The sequence below is a fragment of the Nuphar pumila genome, chromosome 14 (assembly GCF_984573655.1).
Source record: "Nuphar pumila chromosome 14, dmNupPumi1.hap1.1, whole genome shotgun sequence".
NCBI lineage: Eukaryota > Viridiplantae > Streptophyta > Magnoliopsida > Nymphaeales > Nymphaeaceae > Nuphar > Nuphar pumila.
The window spans coordinates 82,202,669-82,222,882 of NC_143262.1; the positions used below are offsets into that span (position 1 = coordinate 82,202,669).

The 20,214-nt window shown below is 37.8% G+C and overlaps 1 non-coding gene across 1 annotated transcript; it reads right to left on the minus strand.

Moving 5' to 3' along the window:
- Window positions 1-16,097: 16,097 nt before the first annotated feature.
- TRNAR-UCU (transfer RNA arginine (anticodon UCU)) lies at window positions 16,098-16,170 on the minus strand. The gene has a single exon. It is a non-coding gene; the product is annotated as a tRNA-Arg (tRNA).
- Between the last annotated feature and the right edge of the window lie 4,044 nt (window positions 16,171-20,214).

A 20,214-nucleotide genomic window follows, 5' to 3' on the forward strand; every position in this document is an offset into this window, starting at 1 on the left:
CATGGGACGAACATGGTTTGAAAACAATAGCATGATTGACAAGCTGGAATAAAAATGAGAGAGAGAGAGAGAGAGAGAGAGAGAGAGAGAGAGAGAGAGAGAGAGAGAGAGAGAGAGAGAGAGAGAGAGTCCTCTGTCAAGTAGATAGATGGGCAGAAAGTTTTATAAACTCTCATGACATCTAAGTCTAACACCCCTTTTTTTAGCTAATGCCTTGGTCAAGAAATCATTTTCCTTGTGTACATGGTAACCCAAGCTCAAGTGTCAATCTAAACCCCAAGTAAGATTCATAGCTTTACAACTACCCACATATCCTTGACTAAATCTTTATCATTTAGGGTTCATTTGAATGCCAAGGATTTCAAAATCAGAGATCCACCGATCCACCGATCCGATCACCCATCAAATGTAAGAAATCCTTAAACCTAAGATCCCAAATACAACTGAAATCCAAGGATTTCCAGTTCAACGGGAGGAAGTCTGACTAGAAACCCATGAATCCAAGATCCTAGACCTCATACTTGCATGCATCAAACACACCCTTAACAATTATTCAGTTGATACAGCCCCAAAGGGGTTAGCGTAGTTGGAGCAGGCCTCGGCAGTCAAACGGGCAGTTGGGGTTCGATTCCTACAGATGTTACCCCTTTGCATGAGCCGAAGCCCAGTATAAGCCCTTGGGACAAGGGTCCTAACCACAGAGTTTTACCCTTTGAGGGTTGGCCTATGATCTATCGGCTATCAGGGCTTGGGTTTCTCTGTGTGATAAATAAATAAAAAAATTCATTTGATAACCTTTTTGGGGGTGGGTGGAAACTCTCCATCACCGGTCACACATTGGTAGGACTCCAAGGTACACCTAGCTTCGACCTTGCAACAAAAAACACCTCCAATGAGTTTCGAACTTGTGATGTTTCATCAACTTGGTGATATTTGATCATGCATAATTTTTACGCATAATTTCATACATTTTCATGCATGATCATGTGCGATAATTGATTAATAATGCTTGTTTGCAAATGTTTTCATAGTTTTTATAAAAAATATAATTTGAGTAAACTGAGCTTTTTTGGAGTAATTTGGGAAGAATAATTAAGTTTTTAAAAATTACTTTTTGAAAAAGAGGTCTTTTAAAAATATTGAAAATTCATTGAACTCTTTTTGAAATAATCTCTCAAAACCTAATTAACTAATATAAATAGATCTTTTGAGGCTAGGAGAAAATGTTTTTCCCTTTTGTAGCCTGCATCCCTTCTCTCTCTCCACTCTACCTCTCCTTCTTTTCTCTCCCTTGTTCGATCGACCAGTTGCCTACTCTGCACTTCTTGCTCACTCTTTCTTCTAAACCTTTTCGTTGTCGGTTCTTCTCATCCCCTCTCTCAAAGAGAGAGCGGAGTTCGTATGATTGCAATGGAAAAACCACATTCTTCTTCTCAACCCTTCCATCGAAGGTAAGCCACAAGGTATACTTCTCCTTCTCTGTAGTCTTTAGAATCATGGCATGCATTGTTTTTAATTCTTATTCACCCTCACCGCATATAGCATGATTCAACTTTTGCTTTATTTTATTTGCAGCATATTGCATATAGAATAATCTAGTTTTTTTATATATAGTCGCTTTTTTTTCTTGCTTTCTGCTTAATAAGCTAGATTAAATTTCTTTATAGAATTTTGTAGTTTCGATTTTAGAGTAGTTCTTAAACTTGTTTTTCTTTAGAAAACACAACACTATTCTTCTTCTTTTAAAGGTTAAGAGCTGACCCATGCAGCCACATACATTAGTAGGTTAAAACATTAACTGACTACCATAACGTTGCAGTATCTGGTTATATATTTCTGGGCGTCTGATCAGATCACGTACCTCATCAACATGAGTTGATCAGACTGTTCACATTGATCAAGATCTATCTAGCGCTATCATCGAATACATTGTGACCCAAATGCAACAAGTCATCAATCCCGATTTGCATAGGATGACCTAGTCAGTGTTGAAGTTTTCTCTTTGTTGATGCTGCATGTGAACTACTTGCTGTAGGAAAATATTTTAGTTAGTAGCTAATTCATTGTTTGGAGGTGCAGTTTTGCTTAGTAGTTTAACATAGCATGTTAGTTAATAGTTAGTTTTGATTTAGTATTATAAGTTGGTTAACATTAGATTCACTAATTGTTAATTAGTTAATTAGTATTTTATTTGATTAGCATAATACATTAGTTTTATTAGTTCTTAACGTTATTCACGTTTTCTTCTTGGTAGTTAATTAATTTAGTTTATTTCTTTTATTTGATCTTAGTTTGTTTCTTGTTCATTAGTTAGTTTGTTTGTTTTGCTAATTTGTCTTGTAATAATTTATTTAATAACTTAGTTCATGTTAGTTATAGAGTTAGGTATGCTATTTTGTATTGTAGTGTAGTGTTATTCCATAGCTTATTTAGTATTTTTGTGATTTTTCATCATACTAACCTTTGATTTTCTCATAATTTTTTTGTATTTTTGTGTTCTGTGTTTTTGTTTTTACAGAAGAGCATTTAGACGTGCGGTGAACCCCAAAATGAGCCGTCAAAGAGCCCTCTGGGGTCCAAAAAAGTCTCCTCAAAAGGCCCTCAAGGATCAATAAAGAAGGAGTAGAAAGATCACAACAACTATCAAATAAAGAACTAGAGCTCGGAGCACTGAAGACTTTTCCTTATTTTTTAGCTTAGGCTTTTATTTTATTTCAATTAATTTGGGTTTGTAATAAGGCACTTATTATTATTTTTATTTGTTTAAGCCCTTCGCAGAGAGCCATATTTTTTTGTTTAGATTAATTAATTAATTATTTCTATGTTATTTGGCAATAAAGAGTAGCTTAGTTATTTTTGAAATACAAAGTATTTTTTCCGTTCCCTGAGATCGACTCAGACTCCACCATTCGTGCGAGCCAGTTTTTATTTATTTGGTGTCTGGCTTTCACATTTTTTTTACATAAAATATCTTTTAAAAATCTATTTCATAAAACTTATACCAAATTTTTGGTGTCATTGCCGAGGAACGACGATTAAAATATGAGTATTCACTTTATTGTCATTGTGTGTTCTCATTTACTTAGGTTGCTAGTTTCTTTTTTGTTCTTTGCTTAGGATTGCTAGTTTATTTTCATGTTTAATTGTTTAGGATTGTTAGTTTTTTTTTTCAGTACTTAGGATCTAAAATCACGTGTTTGCAAACCCTAGATGCCATCTTACCTTTCTTGCACAACCCACCTATTAGGCTTCCTCTAGGAGGTGACTGCACACGATTGGTACCATGATCATAGTTTATTTTCGAAAGATATCTGTTGGGTGCAAGTGTGTGATGTATTTATTGCTTTTTAGTTTTTTTTTCTTTACCTTCTTTGTGGTTTATTGTAGTTTGGTCGCTCTGCATGTTAGGTAGATAGAAAATCAATTCTTTAGAATGGTTGTTGTACCGATCTACCCTCAGGTGCATGCAAGGATGACGCTCGCTTGACTTCGAGCTTGCTGAGTTAGTTGAGGACCTCGAGTCCCTTATTAGGAGAGCCCGTCGATCCGGCCTTATGGCAGAGGATCAACAGTTCACCCGTCCTTTGAGTGGGTATTTCATTCCTAATAAATATACTCCTGCCTCCTGCATCACTAGACTAGTTGTAGGAGCCTCTCATTTTGAGACCAAGGCCAGTATCATCCAAATGCTATCATCCTTTTATAACCTGAGCAACAAAGACCCCTATCGTCATCTCGATGATTTCTTCAAGAACTACTCTACAGTGCGGATCAACAATTTTGAGGATGACATGTTAAGGTTAACGTTGTTTACTTTCTCCCTCAAAGATAAATCCAAGCACTGCCTGAAGGCTCTAGATATAGTTCAGATTACCACTTGAGAACACATGTAAAGAGAGTTTCACCAGAAATACTTTCTGATTGGTAAAATGAACCAATATAAAAAAACCATCACAAACTTTTTGTAAATTAAGAAAGATGTTTTATGAGACATGGGAGAGGATGAAAGATCTTCTCTAGAAGTGTCCCCACCATCAGGTGCCCCATTGGCAACTGGTGCAATATTTTTATGATGAGTTGACCAAGAAGAACTGTCAAATAGTTGATGCTGCCTGTGGGGCACTTTCATGCTAAAGAGTGAGTATGAGGCATGGGCCCTGTTTGAGACCCTAAGTGGGAATTCGATGCACCACGCTTCAGCTTCACGGTCTAAGAGGGTTACACCTGCCCCTATTGGAGCCAAGAAGGTTGGTATCCTTGAATTAGGAACAAACCTCGAGTTGCATAACAAGGTCGACCTGCTGACCTAGAAATTAGATCAGTTGTTGTCGAATCCCTCCCCAGCCATGCAGGTGTATGCGTTGTGTGCTAGACCAACACACCATATCTTTGACTGCCTTGTGGCATCACATCACCCTGAATTTGTCTAGGAGCAAGCTCAAATGGTGCAAGGTTTCGCCAACCAGCACCCAACTTATTTTTCAACACCTATAATCTAGGTTGGCGTAACCATCCCAATTTCTCATGAAAAATTCCACAAGTCCAACCCCCTCCCTTCTCAAAACCAACCCAGGCAAGACGGCTATGCATATGGTTTTCAGATATCTAGCTACCCCGCAGCCAGCCTTCCTATAGTCAGCCTCTGTCCTAGGAGTCTGCTTCTAGCAAGTCCTTCGAGGACAAGATGCTACATGCCTTCTTGGATCTCAAGGCGAACTTGAGTTTCTACACGCAGTCTATTGCCAAACTTGAAACGCAGATAGGACAACTCGCCAATGCGCTTAGCAGGCAAAGAGAGGGAGCATTACCTAGCCAGTCGTTGGTTAACCCTAGAGGTAAGGAGTTAATGCATGACCTGCACATGACAAAAGCCATCAAGAGCAGGCTTAAGTGGTTATAACCCTTAGGAACATGAAGTAATATAGAACGATGGAGGCTGCAAAAGAAAGTGAGTGATCTAGTGAAAAACAGTCAGTCTCTACTGTCATACCTTAAGAAAGTGAGAATACTTCCCTATCTGAGCCTTCCAAATCCTATATCCTTAAAACCCCATTTCCTAAGGCATTAGAGAGCCGAAGTCATTCGGCAAGCAGAGAATGAACATGCAAGAGATGCTTGAATATTTCAAGTACATTCAGATAAACCTTCTCTTGCTAGATGTCATCCAACAAGTCCCTGCATATGCAAAGTTCGTGAAGGAGCTTTGTATGTAGAAGAGGAAGTTGAGGTTCCATGTGCTGAAGATTTATCTGACTAAGTAGGTGGGTGTGGTGTTATAGCACAAAACCCCATCTAAGCTCAAGGACCCAGGAACTCTCATTATTTTATGTGTCATAGGAGACATCACTGTTGAGCGTGCCTTGCTTGACCTTAGGGCAAGTGTGAATATTTTGTCAGGTTACTTTTATGACAAGTTCATACTAAAGGAGATGAAGCTGACACCTATGACTTTACAGCTGACAGACAGATCAATCAAGGTCCCGTGAGAGATTCTTGAAGATGTTCTAGTCAAGGTGGAAGACTTCTACTTCCATGTTGACTTTATCATCTTGGATATGGAGAGAGTGGATGATATGAGGCAGACCCCCATTATTTTAGATCGCCCCTTCCTGGACACTGCCAATGCGTGCATCAATTATCGCACAGGCAGAATGGATGTTTTATTCGACAACAGAAAGATGAGGCTGAATATTTTTCACGCTGCGATGGGCCCTACAGGTGATGAGGCTTCTTTCGAGGTAAATCTCATTCTGGACCTCAAAGAAGCGGAGCATGTTTGGACGTTGAGTGATCCACCTCAGAAGGAGGTTGATGGATCACTCAAGGGAGAGAGCCTTGGATTGATTGACAGACGATCCAGTGAGCTGAATTGGACTTGGCACTTCGATCCACTCTCTGAGTTGGTAGAGAAGCCTGCCCGACCTTCCATTGAGAGTCCACCTGAACTTGAGTTAAATCCTTTATCAGATTCGCTTAAGTATACTTTTTTAGACAAGGATCAGACTTTCTCTATCATCATTTTCGCAGATCTGACTGACACACATGCGTGTCAGCTTCTTCAAGTTCTGTATGCGCATAAAGAGGTGATTGGATGGTCGATGGCATATCTGAAGGGGATAGAGTCCTCCTTTTGCATGCATCAGATTATCAAAGATGAGGGTGCCAAGCCCTCTAGAGAGATGCAAAAGAGGTTGAATCTCTACATGAAGGAGGTGGTGAAGAAGGAGGTAGTCAAATGGTTGGACGCAAAGATTATTTATCTCATCTTCGATAGTCAGTGGGTGAACCCCACCCAGGTTGTTCCCAAAAATTCTGGGCTCACCGTTACGGTTAATGAGAAAGGACAAAGTGTCTCCATGAGGACTACCATGGGGTAGTGAGTGTGCATCGACTATAGAAAGTTGAACAGTGCAACACAGAAGGATCACTTCCCGTTGTCGTTCATCGATTAGATTTTGGAGAAACTCGTCGGCCAACATTATTTCTATTTTCTGGATGGGTATTCAGGTTACAATCAGGTGGTCGTTCACCCTAAGGATCAAGAGAAGATGATGTTCACCTGTTCATATGACACCTTTGCATTTAGGAGAATGTCGTTTGGGCTTTGCAATGCCCCAAAAACTTTTTAGAGATGCATGATGGCCATTCTCTCCCATATGATCGATGACATCCTTAAGATATTTATGGATGATTTTTTGGTATATGACTCTTCATTTGATGATTGTCTCTAAAAGTTATTGAGAGTGTTGATTCATTGTATGGAGATAAATCTCGTACTTAGCTGGGAAAAGAGCTATTTCATAGAACAACAGAGGATTGTTCTTGGTCATATTGTGTCCGAGAAAGGGATCGATGTCGATAAGACTAAAGTGGAGTCTATTGCAAAATTATCTCCAACGACCTCAGTACGGCAAGTGAGATCATTCTTAGGGCATGCAGTTTTCTATCAGTGATTTATCAAGGATTTTAGCAAGATTTCTAGATCGTTATATAACTTGTCAAAAGATCAACCATTTTATTTTGATTATACCTGTCTGAAGGCATTTCTATCTTTAAAGGAGGCCCTGACCATAACTCACATTCTTTGTTCTCCCGATTGGTCAGTACCATTTAAGATCATGTGCAACGCTTTTGATTACGCGGTAGTAGCCATTCTGGGCCAGAAGATCGAGCGACAATCGCATGCCATTTATTATGCTAGCAGGACCCTCTCCACTGCTCAAATGAAATATACGACTACTGAGAAGGAACTGCTAGCTGTAGTATTTGCCCTTGAGAAGTTTCACTCATATTTATTGGGCTCCAAAGTTATCGTTTACTCTGATTATACCGCTTTACGGTACTTGATGAGTAAAAATGATGCTAAACTATGTCTTATCTGTTGGATCCTCTTGCTATAAAAATTTGATCTTGAGATTCGAGATAAGAGTGGATGTGAGAACTTTATAGCAGACCATCTGTCCAGACTGACAATGGAGACATCCACTGCTCAGGGACCAATTGATGATTCATTCTCAGATGAGCAACTTCTTCATGTCAAGTGTTTGTCCTGGTTTGCGGACATCATCAACTATCTAGTGATCGGTCAGTTCCCTACGCATTGGGCCAAGTGTAAAACCCACATAAAAAAATTCAGACCCGGGTCGGATCCAGACCTGTCCTAGGCACGAAGGGGCGAGGGATTCTTTTAAACCTTCTTCTCCGCCCCGTGTGTCGCACTCCCCCCTTACAAAAAAAAGGAAAACCCTTTGAGGGTTTTCTGAATCTTACCTCCCCCTGAGCTTTTTAAGAGCAACGCAGAGGAGAGGGAGGACTCACATCGCATGTGCCTCCCTCCTCTTCTCCTCCCGACGTCTCTCTCTCTCTCTCATTGAGGTTTTTGGCAAGCCCCGATATTGCTGCCTGCTTCTTATTTCGATCATTGTCACCAGCGACTTTGCAGGTACCCACTTCCTCCCTGTCTTCTTCTTCCCTTGTCTTCCTCTCCCTCTCTGACGACCTGTCACAACTATCACCAACCACTCCACAAGGGAGCCCGACATCGACGTCGCCTCCTCTTTCTCTCTCGTTCCTCGCTTTCTGTGTGCGATGACACTGACCCTCTCTTAGGTAAGCATCATCTCTCTCTCTCTCTCTCTCTTTCTTCTTTTGTTCCTTCATTCTCCCATCTTCTTCTCCGATCCTGTTATCGAAGGGTCGACAGGAGACCGAGCCCCCCTGTCGTGCTCTCCCTTTCTATTGCTAGCAGGCAGAGGCTCGTCCCCTGCTGCCTCTCCAATTTCGGCAGACTGGGGCTTGCCCCCTATCACTTCTCTATTTTGGGCAGGCAGGGGACACCCCTGTCGTCTCTCTGTTTGCGGTAGGTAGGGGCTCACTCCCTACCGCCCCTTTGATTTCAGCAAGCAGGGACACGCCCCTGCCACCTCTCTTTTCCGGTCGGTAGACATGGGTGATGCCCTTGCCCGATTCCCTTTTTTTGGTAGAACCAGATGGGTCTCCGATTGTTGGTAGGAGTTGTTCAGTGCATGTCACCATGGGATGAGACATTGTTTATCCAAAACCTATGGTGTTGAATTTCGGGTTGGGGTCAACCCCAACTTGGTCGACGCTTGCGGGGTGTTAATAACCATGTTTGTTTGTTTGCAGTTCGTACGACAGATTTCGCTCGTGCTCCGCGGCCTGAACCCCGCATCACCTATACTTGTAGGCGCACATAGCATCGCAGTCTCTCGAAGTAAGGAAAAATTGCATGAGGACTTTGGATGAATTAAATAAAGATTTAAGAAATTGTGATAATGACAGATGATACTTATATGACTCATGATTTATTGTTCCTTGCTTGTCTTTATATTCCTGAAATTATATGCTTCCTATAGCCGACATATTTTGCATGCTTATTTAGTTCTGTAGTTAATTCTTATCGTTAATTTTCTTCACTTGCTTCTTGTTGTCGTTACACTGCATGCGATTAGATTTGTTATTACATTTCTGTTCTACCTGCCACCCCCAGGCAAGCCTCGCGGGGCGTGCAGGTGCACATACCATATTTTATGCCTTTAAGAAAGGTGCAAAATTATGTACAGGCGCTACAAGCTCGAGAAGGGGATCTTCCTTGTTCAAGGCTCGATTTCTCGAGTATAAAATCCTGTTTATAAATCTTGTGTTCCATCTGTACATTGCTCGATGCAACTAATTGTACCCCGAGTCGGTTACTCAGAAGAAATGATTGGATCCACGATGATCCCAAGACTTGTTTGAGATTTCTGGTTTCGTATTGATTAAGCATGTCAAGTATATTACTGCTTTTAAGTCATACGAAACACTGGGGTTATCCTTCAAGAAACCCATGATCTACTGTCATCGCCTGACTTTTTTTTGATAGGTACGGTATATTCACTACAATGAGTACTATGAGAGATCGTTGAACACCTCGAGCTATGCAATAAGCACTCTGTTGAAATAAATATAGATAATAATATTCGCCTCCACAGGCCAAATGCTCAAAGTGCTATGCATGTCAAGATTGAACCAAATAAAGTGCAACATATTGAATGTTCTCCTTTTGTCATAGTTATACTTTCAGAAAGGTACGATCGTACTTTTAGACAAGTATGCCACACTGGTGTTACGATGCTTGAGATGTTGAGGTTGTGGCAACCTCAATGCATGCAAATAATACAATATTGAGATCACATAAATGGTGATGATTTTCCTTCACAGGCAAGATGCTCCAGTTGGTTGAAAGACCAGAGCATGTAAAATGGGTCTTCAGTTAACCAACACCTGACATACCCATTCGAACTGCTGACTCCTGTCAAAAGAGAGGACGAAAAGGTACAAAAACTTTGATGGACAGACCATTAATGGTAGTTACGGGCAAAAGACTCGGCTTCCTCAGTCATCTGAGTTAGGAAAAATATGCTACAAAAGATAGCTTTAAGGCACTTCTATAGAAGTTGGATGCATCCATTGGAACAAGTGGCCTTTGAGAAATTCTCTCTCGGTTACCGACCGTCCCCTTAGGAGCGGACTCAAATAACTATTTGGGGTATTGAAAATACATGGCATAATAGACCCCCGAACTAGTCTCAGTTGTTTTTATGATTCATGCATTGTTCGTACCCGCAAGGCCAATTAATATCAAAACATAAATTAATCTGTTCTCATTGCTAGTTGAATTATTCATGCCTGTTGTGACATTACACTTGTTAGTTAAACTACTTATATAGTTCTTTACTTATATTAATTAGCTAACCATGCTAGTTAATTGCACATAATATTGCTTACATCTTGTGTTATCTCTTTTCTTTAGTTTAAATGTTCTTTGCATATGTTGTTCAAATTTAATTTCTTGTAATTACAAATGCTACTACTGCTTTCAATAAAATAAACTGCTTATCTTGTGATATCTTATTTTATTTATTTTACATTGTCTATTTGTGCACCTACTAGTTTGTTATGAAACTGACCCATTTCATGGGCAGGTGGCAAATATGACTTTACAGACGGCTGATGGCACGATGCAGTATGGCTCGAGATCACCCTCTTTCTGTTGGCGTCCTGACTATTCTTTGTGGATAAGATTGGTTTATAAGCTAACATGCCTAAATTTGTCAACTTATTTTTCTTTCTAAAAAGAAATTGCTTCTAGTGAAGTCTTTAAAACAAAATCTTGAAATTTAAAAGGTTTTCTCTAAATATTTTCAAAATTTACAAGTTGAAATTTTGGGGCGTTACACCAAGAATGAGCGAAATTATTTTCTAGTGCAGTTGAAACATTATTTCTGGAAGGATCCAGAGTTTTTTTTATTATGTCCCGATCAAGTGATCCGAAGGTGCGTTCCTGAGGAGGAGTACAATTTGATTCTATCTTTCTGTCATTCCCTGGCCTGTGGAGGTCACTTTTTTAGTCGAAAGACCACTGCGAAGGTTCTCTAGTCTAGATTTTGGTAGCCAACACTTCATAGAGATGCTCATGATTTTTGTAGGAGATGCCTACGCTGTCAACAGACAAGTAGCATTTCTAAGCGTGATATGATGTCTCTTTTGCCCATTCTTATCGTAGAGATTTTTAATGTCTGGGGCATCAATTTTATGGGTCTCTTGCTGCCATCGTTTGGTTTTGTATACATTTTAGTGGCAGTCGATTATGTGTCCAAGTGGGTCGAGGCTGTGGTCACCCAGACCAATGATCATAAAGAGGTGATTTGATTTATAAAGCACAATATCTTTAGTCGGTTCGATGTTTCGAGAGCGATGATTAGTGATAGAGGTACGCACCTCCGGAATGTACATGTTGCTTCCTTACTTAGAAAGTATTATGTGCATCATCAGATTGTCACACCATACCATCCACAGACGAGTGACCAGGTCGAGGTCTCCAATAAGGAGATCAAGTGAATTCTTGAAAAGACAGTCTGACCATACCGAAAGGACTGGTCCCAATGCCTTGACGATGCGTTATGGGCATATCAGACATTTTTCAAGACTCCAATTGGCATGCCCCCTTACTAATTGATTTTTGGAAAGTCATGTCATCTCTCTGTTGAATTGAAGCATAGGGCGTATTAGGCTATCAAAAAGTTCAATTTTGATATGGTCCAAGCTGGCGCAAAGAGGAGATTGCAGATGAATGAGCTAGAGGAATTGCAAAATGATGCGTATGAGAGCACCAAAATCTACAAGGCTCGAGCCAAGCATTTTCATGATAATCATATTATGCGAAAACAGTTCAAGCCTGAGCAGAGGGTTTGACTTTATAATTCGTGACTCCATTTTTTTCAGGGAAGCTGAAGTCTAGGTGGGATGGTTCGTTCATAGTCCAGAGAGTTTCCCCGCATTATGCTACTGAGATTTTAGATCCACGAACAGGTGACATGTTCAAGGTTAATGGGCAACGGCTGAAGCCCTATATTTCTGATGTTGTGGTTAGTCAGGACATTGAGGTCATTGATCTCGTTGATGAGTGAGGAAGTGCACAGTGTTTGTATGTTGTATTTTTAGGGTTAGATTTTTGGGTTCTTTCATAGTTTTCTTAGGATGCGTTTGGTTATGTCTTTGTTCATGAGCATGAATTTTAGATCACGTATGTATTATATTTTATACATTTTTATGAGTTATGGACATTGAGACAAGTGGAATCTCTACAGAGCCAGTACAGAACAACATTAGGTAAGATTCCATAGTGCAAATCAGGTGACTTCTACTACTTTTCTCTTATTTTTTCTGTTTCTCATGTGCATTCATCTAGTTTCATGCAAGCATGTGGGAGTGTCACTGAGGACAGTGTCATTCAAGCACGAAAAAGTGTGTAGTTTGTACACCCAAATCTTTTTATATCTATGTAGTTTCATATTGATGAAAACTCATAAAATTTGGGCTTTTAAGGAATGAGTTTGACTTTATATGAATGTTTTACAAAATCTAATGTTTTTAGAGAATTTTTAAGCCCCACAATTTTTTTTCTAACATTGATATAGAAAAATATGGTCATTTATGTAGATTTCAAAGAAATGGCGATAGATGCATGTTAGAGTTTATTTTGAATCACAAGTATAAATATGCATAATTTTATTTTTTTTTAAATTAAACAAACGAACAACATTGAAAATAAGAGCTCACAAAGTGAAAAAGAGCATATGTTTAATTGTTGATGTCTTCGTAGTCCCCAATAGCTAGGCTCAGATACAAGTTGAAGTGTTTGATTCCCATGTCAAAAAGGATAATAAAGAAAATCACTTCTATATCTAAGTTAATATTTGTTGCCTATTTGGTTTGAGCAAGTAGAGCCTGAGGGGTGTTTACACCTGGTGCCCTAAAATCATCTGGTTTGGTAGCCACCGGCCCAAAAGCCTATTACATGGACTTTATAGAGAGCCCAATGGATGTTGACATTGCACATAACAAGAAGCAAGCTATACGCAAACTATGAGAATTGAAGGTCTAGTGACTCGAGCAATTAAGTTTGAGGGATACTTTATATCTGGTGCCCTAAGGTTGTCTTGCCTAGGAGTCACTAACCTAAAGCTCATTACACGGGTCACGAAAACTGAAAATTTAAAATAGTGCTCAATAAAAAAAAAGTGTGAAAAATTAAAAAATCTGGAAAAAGAAAAAAGAAAGAAAATTAAGAGCAACGAAGAAAAAGTTCACTGCTTAGTAATAAATATTGATAAAACCTGTACATAAAATATATGAGTAAGGATAAGTAAACAATGACATGTGTGTATTTGATTTTTCGAGAATAAAGCATAAATGATTATGATATTTAGAAAAGTAGAAGGAAATATTTTATTCTGTGGTAGCCTGTAAAAGACCCTAATTATGTTTTGAAAGTATAATAACATGAAATATTTAAGAAAACAAATTCCTTAGTTACTTATTGCTTCTTCAATTGAAATCTTTATGCATACATGATAGAGATGTTTGTGGGTAGCATCACTGCAAACGCTCATGAGACCTTACTCATCACTGGGGTAACTCAGGGGTTTAAAGGGCTAGTTGCATATGTTAAATGCAACCATGATTTTTACGAAAGCGAGTTAGGTTCTTGCTTTGTTAGTTTTCTTTTTTTGTTTAGGGTCAGTTTACTCGAGTACCAGCAAACGATAAGCATGTAGAATGTGATCATGCATAATTTTTATGCATAATTTCATACATTTTCATGCATGATCATGCACGATAATTGATTAAAAAGGCTTGTTTGCAAAGGATTTTATGGTTTTTATAAAAAATATAATTTGAGTAAACTGAGCCTTTTTGGAGTAATTTGAGAAAAATAATTATGTTTTTAGAAATTACTTTTTGAAAGAGAGGTCTTTTGCAAATACTAAAAAATCATTGGACTCTTTTTGAAATAATCTCTCAAAACCTAATTAACTAATATAAATAAATCTTTTGAGGCTAGGAGAAAATGTTTTTCCTATTTGAAGCCTGCGTCCCTTCTCTCTCTCCTTCTTTTCTCCCCCTTGTTCGATCGACTGGTTGCCTACCCTGCTCTTCTTGCTTCTTTTTCTTGCTCACTCATTCTTCTAAACCTCATCATCGTCGGTTCTTCTCATCTCCTCTGTCGGAGAGAGAGCAGAGTTCATATGATTGCAATAGAAAATACACCTTCTCAACCCTTCCATCGGAGGTAAGCCGCAAGGTATACTTCTTCTCCCCCTTCTCCGTAGTCTTTAGAATCATGGCATGCATTATTTTTAATTCTTATTCACCCTCATTGCATATAGCATGATTGAGCTTTTGCTTTATTTTATTTGTAGCATATTGCATATAGAATAATCTAGTTTTTTTTTTATATAGAGTCTCTTTCTTTTCTTGCTTTCTGCTTAATAAGCTAGATTAGATTTCTTTATAGAATTTTGTAGTTTCAATTTTAGAGTAGATCTTAAATTTATTTTTCTTTAGAAAACACAACACTATTATTCTTCTTTTAAAGGTTAAGAGCTGACCCATGCAGCCACGTACATTAGTAGGTTAAAACATTAACTGGCTACCATAACGTTGCAGCATCCGGTTATATATTTCTGGGCGTCTGATCAGATCACATACCTCATCAACGTGAGCTGATCAAATCGTTCACATTGACCAAGATCTATCCAACGTTGTCATCGAATACATTGTGACCCAAACGCAGCAAGTCATCAATCCCGATTTGCATAGGATGGCTTGGTCGGAGTTGAAGTTTTCTCTTTGTTGATGCTGCGCGTGAACTGGCTATCTGATTAGACCTACATTTGATTACTTGCTTCAGGAAAATATTTTAGTTAGTAGCTAATTCATTTTTTTGAGGTGCAATTTTGCTTAGTAGTTTAACATAGCATGTCAGTTAATAGTTAGTTTTGATTTAGTATTATAAGTCGGTTAACATTATATTCACTAATTGTTAATTAATATTTTATTTGATTAGCATAATACATTGGTTTTATTAGTTCTTAATGTTATTCACGTTTTCTTCTTGGTAGTTAATTAATTTAGTTTGTTTTTTTTATTTGATCTTAGTTTGTTTCTTGTTCATTAGTTAGTTAGTTTGTTTTGCTAATTTGTTTTGTAATAATTTGTTTAATAACTTAGTTCATGTTAGTTATAGAGTTAGTTATGCTATTTTGTACTGTAATGTAGTTTTATTTCATAGCTTGTTTAGTGTTTTTATAAATTTTTATCATACTAACCTTTGATTTTCTCGTAGTTTTTTTTTCGTATTTTTATATTCTGTGTTTTTCTTTTTACAGGAGAGCGTTTAGACGTACGGTGAGCCTCAAAATGAGCCATCGAAGAGCCTTCTGAGGTCCCAAAAAGGTCTTCTCAAAAGGCCCTTCAGAGAGCCCTCAAGGATCAATAAAGGAGAAGTAGAAAGATCACAACAACTATCAAATAAGGAACTAGAGCTCAGAGCACTAAAAACCTTTTCTTATTTTTTTAGCTTAGGCTTTTATTTTATTTCAATTAATTTGAGTTTGTAATAAGGCACTTATTATTATTTTTATTTGTTTAAGATTCTGCAGAGTGCCACACTTTTTTGTTTAGATTAATTAATTAATTAATTCTATGTTATTTGGCAATAAAAGGTAGCTTAGTTATTTGTGAAATACAAAGTATTTTTTCCGTTCCCTGAGATCGACTCAGATTCACATTACTTTTACATAAAATATCTTTTATAAATTTATTTCATAAAACTTACACCAACATTCAAAAGTCTGCTCTTACCAAATGAGGATAGGCGGGTTTCATGTATAATCGATAAAATGAAAAAGAGGAAAAAAAGAGAGCTCTCAACGTCTTGTATCTAAGTCATGCTTAACAACCAATTCATTTATACATTAATAGTTGATTTTGGTGCTATAAATAACGCATACACTTTCTCTAATAAGTCTATCCAAGCTTACTCAAACCAAGCTGAGTCTGACCTGGTTCAACCTTGGCTCATCAAACCTAGTCAACTATTTTATGAAGTCAGACGAGTGTTTTTTGTCGAGCCAAACCGAGTCAATTTACAGGTGATTTGGTTCATTTACTAGTCTTACTACTTTTCATATTTAATAGAGGAGGCGTCCGTTTTTAACGGAAAAAAAATAAACAAAAAGTTTTATAAATAACACGCCCGGTGGGACTCGAACCCACAATCGCCTGATTAGAAGTCAGACGCCTTATCCATTAGGCCACGGGCGCTTGTTATTCATTTGGTATCGTAACAATATTTTATACCCATTATTATCCCCCTTGGCCCCCTCCACCATCCCGTCTTTTAAGTATCCGTTTTTCTTTCTTTTTTTATCCTTTTTCTTGCGAGGGGATTACCTGCCATTTTTTCTTGATGCCCACCAGACTTGTCATTTCAGCTACAAGTTTATTGCTAGGACAAGAGTCACAAGATGACCAGTTTTTTTTTTGTTTTTAATTGGTAAAAAATATTTTTTTGGCCTTTTATCTATATAAAATAGCTATTAAAATAATGTAAAATTTATTATAACTGGCCACAAAACCATCGCCACCTGTCACTAGATACAGCGACCTGAATAATGTGTCCCTGTGACAGCTGATGGTCAGCTGGCCCCGACGGCCCGGTTGCAGGCCTACCATCGTTTGGAGACTGGGTGCATGCCCAATATTTTTAATAGTGTTTTATATTTTTAAGATATTTATATTAATAAATAGATTCTTATGTATTAAAATATCATACATATATCATATTATCAATTAAAAGTAAAATATTCGTGTTTCCAAGAAATTTATGTATTGGTGTCTCGAACTTGTACCGAGTCCTTATCAGAGTCAGTATCCCTGTTAATGAAAAGCAGTTTTCAACCTTCTTTTCCTAGAAATCATTTACTTTGAACCATAACAAACCACTTTAAGGGATAAAAAGAAAAGGCAATTTACGTATAAGCGCCTAACATATGGAATATTTATGTTTAACGTCTTCATCGTTCAAATACTTAAAGATAAAGGCCTACCTTTTCAACAAATTGCTCCCCTTGAGTTCCTTTTTATGCCACCTAACTCTAAATAACTCGTTAAGATGACACCTTTAACCTATTTTTCTTTAAGTTATTGAGTATCATTTTTATAGTTCCTCAAGTTTGCAGCTGCAATTAAGGCCAAATATGTAATTTTAAGGAGTAAAAGCATAGTGACAAATATCGCGAGATTTATGAAAATCTCACGATAATATCATGAGAAATTGCTTGGAAGTTTAAATCAACAATTTCTCTCTCGATTTTCAAAATATCACTAGATTTATGAAAAAACATAAATGCCATGATTTAAATGTGATATTTACATTTCAAATGGCTATTTATCATGAAAATTTGCGTATTTTTATTTTTAAATAATTTTTATTTTTAAATAATTTTTATTTATATTTTCTTATAAAAAATAATTTTTATATTATTTATTTATTTATTACAGAGATTTTGCTGAAAAAAATGTGAGATTTATGAAAAAATTCCAATTTCTAATGAGTTTTTGAAAAATGAGATTTTGCCGATAAAAAATGTTTGTCACTATGAGTAAAAGTCATCCCATCAGCCATCTGAGCAATTTTTGGAAAAGGTTGGCATTTGTCTTATATATGTAAAAACTGAGGCAGTTGGAGGTAATTTTCCATAGGTTAGGTGTCTATATGTAAATTGCCCGAAAGAAAGGAATAAAAGAAAAGATAAGAGAATTTGAGACTTGTTACATTTACTGTAAACAACTCCGCCTGTGTAGTTATACACTGCCGGTCCCAAGCCCGGATAAAGGAGGAGGGTTGCGGTAGGCCTGTGACAGCCAGCATAAAAACTGTCATATCCTATGAAAATGAACCAATATGAGAATCAATGTGGAATAAGATAGCGGGTGGTATGAGGAGGATTCAGAATCAATGTGGAATAAGATAGCGGGTGGTATGAGAAAAGTAGCTAAGGAGGTATTGGGTGAGTCTAAAGGCGGTGCACCACTAGGTAAGGATACATCATGGTGGAACGAGGATGTCAAATTAGCTATTAAGGTTAAAAGAGAGTGTTATAGAAATCTAAGTAAGAGTCGTGATAATGAGAATTTGGAGAAGTATATGATAGCAAAGAAGGAAGCTAAAAAAGTTGTTCGAAACGCGAGGGCTAAGGTATATAAGGAGGTTTATGACAAGTTGGATACCAAAGAAGGCGAGAAGGATATTTATAGGCTTGCAAAGATGAGAGATAGGAAATCGAAGGATTTGGGTATGGTTAGATGTATCAAAGATGAAACGCAAAGGGTTTTAGTCAAAGATGAGGAGATTAAGGAGAGATGGAAAGATTATTTTGATAAGCTATTTAATGATAGTCATGCTCAAGATCTTGGAGACTTCTCCATTCCTTTTCATGAGATAAATCGTGACTTCATGCGCAAGATTCAAAAGAAAGAAATTGCAGAGGCTTTGAAGAAAATGAAATCAAGAAGGGCAGTTGGCCCAGATGGTATACCTATCGAGGCTTGGAAATGCTTGGGAGAGAAAGGTTTAGAATGGTTGACAAATCTTTTTAACTTGATTTGGCGAACAAATAAGATGCCTAATGAGTGGAGGAAGAGTACTTTGGTGCCTTTATATAAGAATAAGGGTGATATACAAGATTGCACAAACTATCGTGGTATAAAACTCATGAGTCATACTATGAAACTTTGGGAGAGGGTGATTGAGTCTAGGTTGAGGAAGGTTGTCATGATATCGGAGAATCAATTTGGTTTTATGCCTGGAAGATCAACTATGGAAGCTATACATCTTCTTAGACAACTTATTGAAAGATATAGAGAGAGGAACAAAGATTTGCATATGGTTTTTATTGATTTAGAGAAGGCATACGATAGAGTACCTAGGGACGTTCTCTGGTGGACAATGATGAAGAAAGGTGTTTCTCTCAAGTACATTAGTATAATTAAAGATATGTATGAAGGAGTAGTAACCAATGTCCGCACTTGTGGAGGGGTGACAACCAATTTTCCGATAACGGTTGGGTTACATCAAGGATCTGCTTTAAGCCCTTTCCTATTTGCGATAGTGATGGATGAGCTTACGAGATCAATTCAAGAAAATGTACCGTGGTGTATGTTGTTTGCTGATGATATTGTTTTGATTGATGAGTCTAGAGTTGGGGTTAATGCTAAGTTAGAATTATGGAGACAGACATTGGAAGCTAGAGGTTTTAAGTTGAGTAAGAGTAAGACTGAATATATGGAATGTCGGTTTAGTAAGCAACGAAGTAGTGATGGGAGTGTAGTGAAGCTTGGTGAGCAAGATATACCGGTGAATGATTATTTCAAATATTTGGGATCCATCATTCAAAAGTATGGAGAAATTGATGGAGATGTAAATCATAGGATAAAGGTTGGGTGGATGAAATGGAAAAGTGCTACTGAAGTGCTGTGCGATCGTAGAATGCCATTGCGGTTGAAGGGAAAGTTTTATAGGACGACTATTAGACCCGCTTTACTATATGGTACGGAATGTTGGGCTGCCAAGAGACATCATATTCAAAAAATGAGTGTAGCTGAGATGCGGATGCTTAGATGGATGTGTGGAAATACAATAAAAGATAAGATTCGGAACGAAGAGATACGTAAGAAGGTAGGTGTTGCACCCATTGAAAATAAGATGCGAGAGAATCGTTTACGGTGGTTTGGACATATTCGGCGAAGGCCTAATGATGCTCCAGTTAGAAGGTTGGAGAAATGGGAAAATATATTAGTTAAAAGAGGTCGGGGTAGGCCTAGGAAGACTTGGATGGAGATGATAGGAAAGGATATGAATGCTTTGAACCTCACCGAGGACATGGCGTTGGATAGAAATGATTGGAGGAAAAGGATTCATGTGGAAGACCCAAAATGAATTTCTTTTTTGGTTCATATCGCTGACCCCAATTGTTTTGGGATGAAGGCGTAGTTGTTGTTGTTGTTGTTACATTTACTGTAAACCTCTTCTTCACATTTAACTGCTCAGATTTTTACCTGTCATGTAAAACACACCTATATATATATATATATATATATATATATATATATATATATATATATATATATATATTTTGGATAATCCAAGGAACCCCGCCCCCCCGCCCCCCCCCCCACAAAAAAAAATATTACCGACTGCACATTGGCTGGCTTCCGGTTGGTAAAACCTTGAGGTCCCTCGTATCCACCGAGTGCACCTAGCTTCTACCTTGTGGCAAGGAATGCTGTCCGAGGAGTACACCTAGC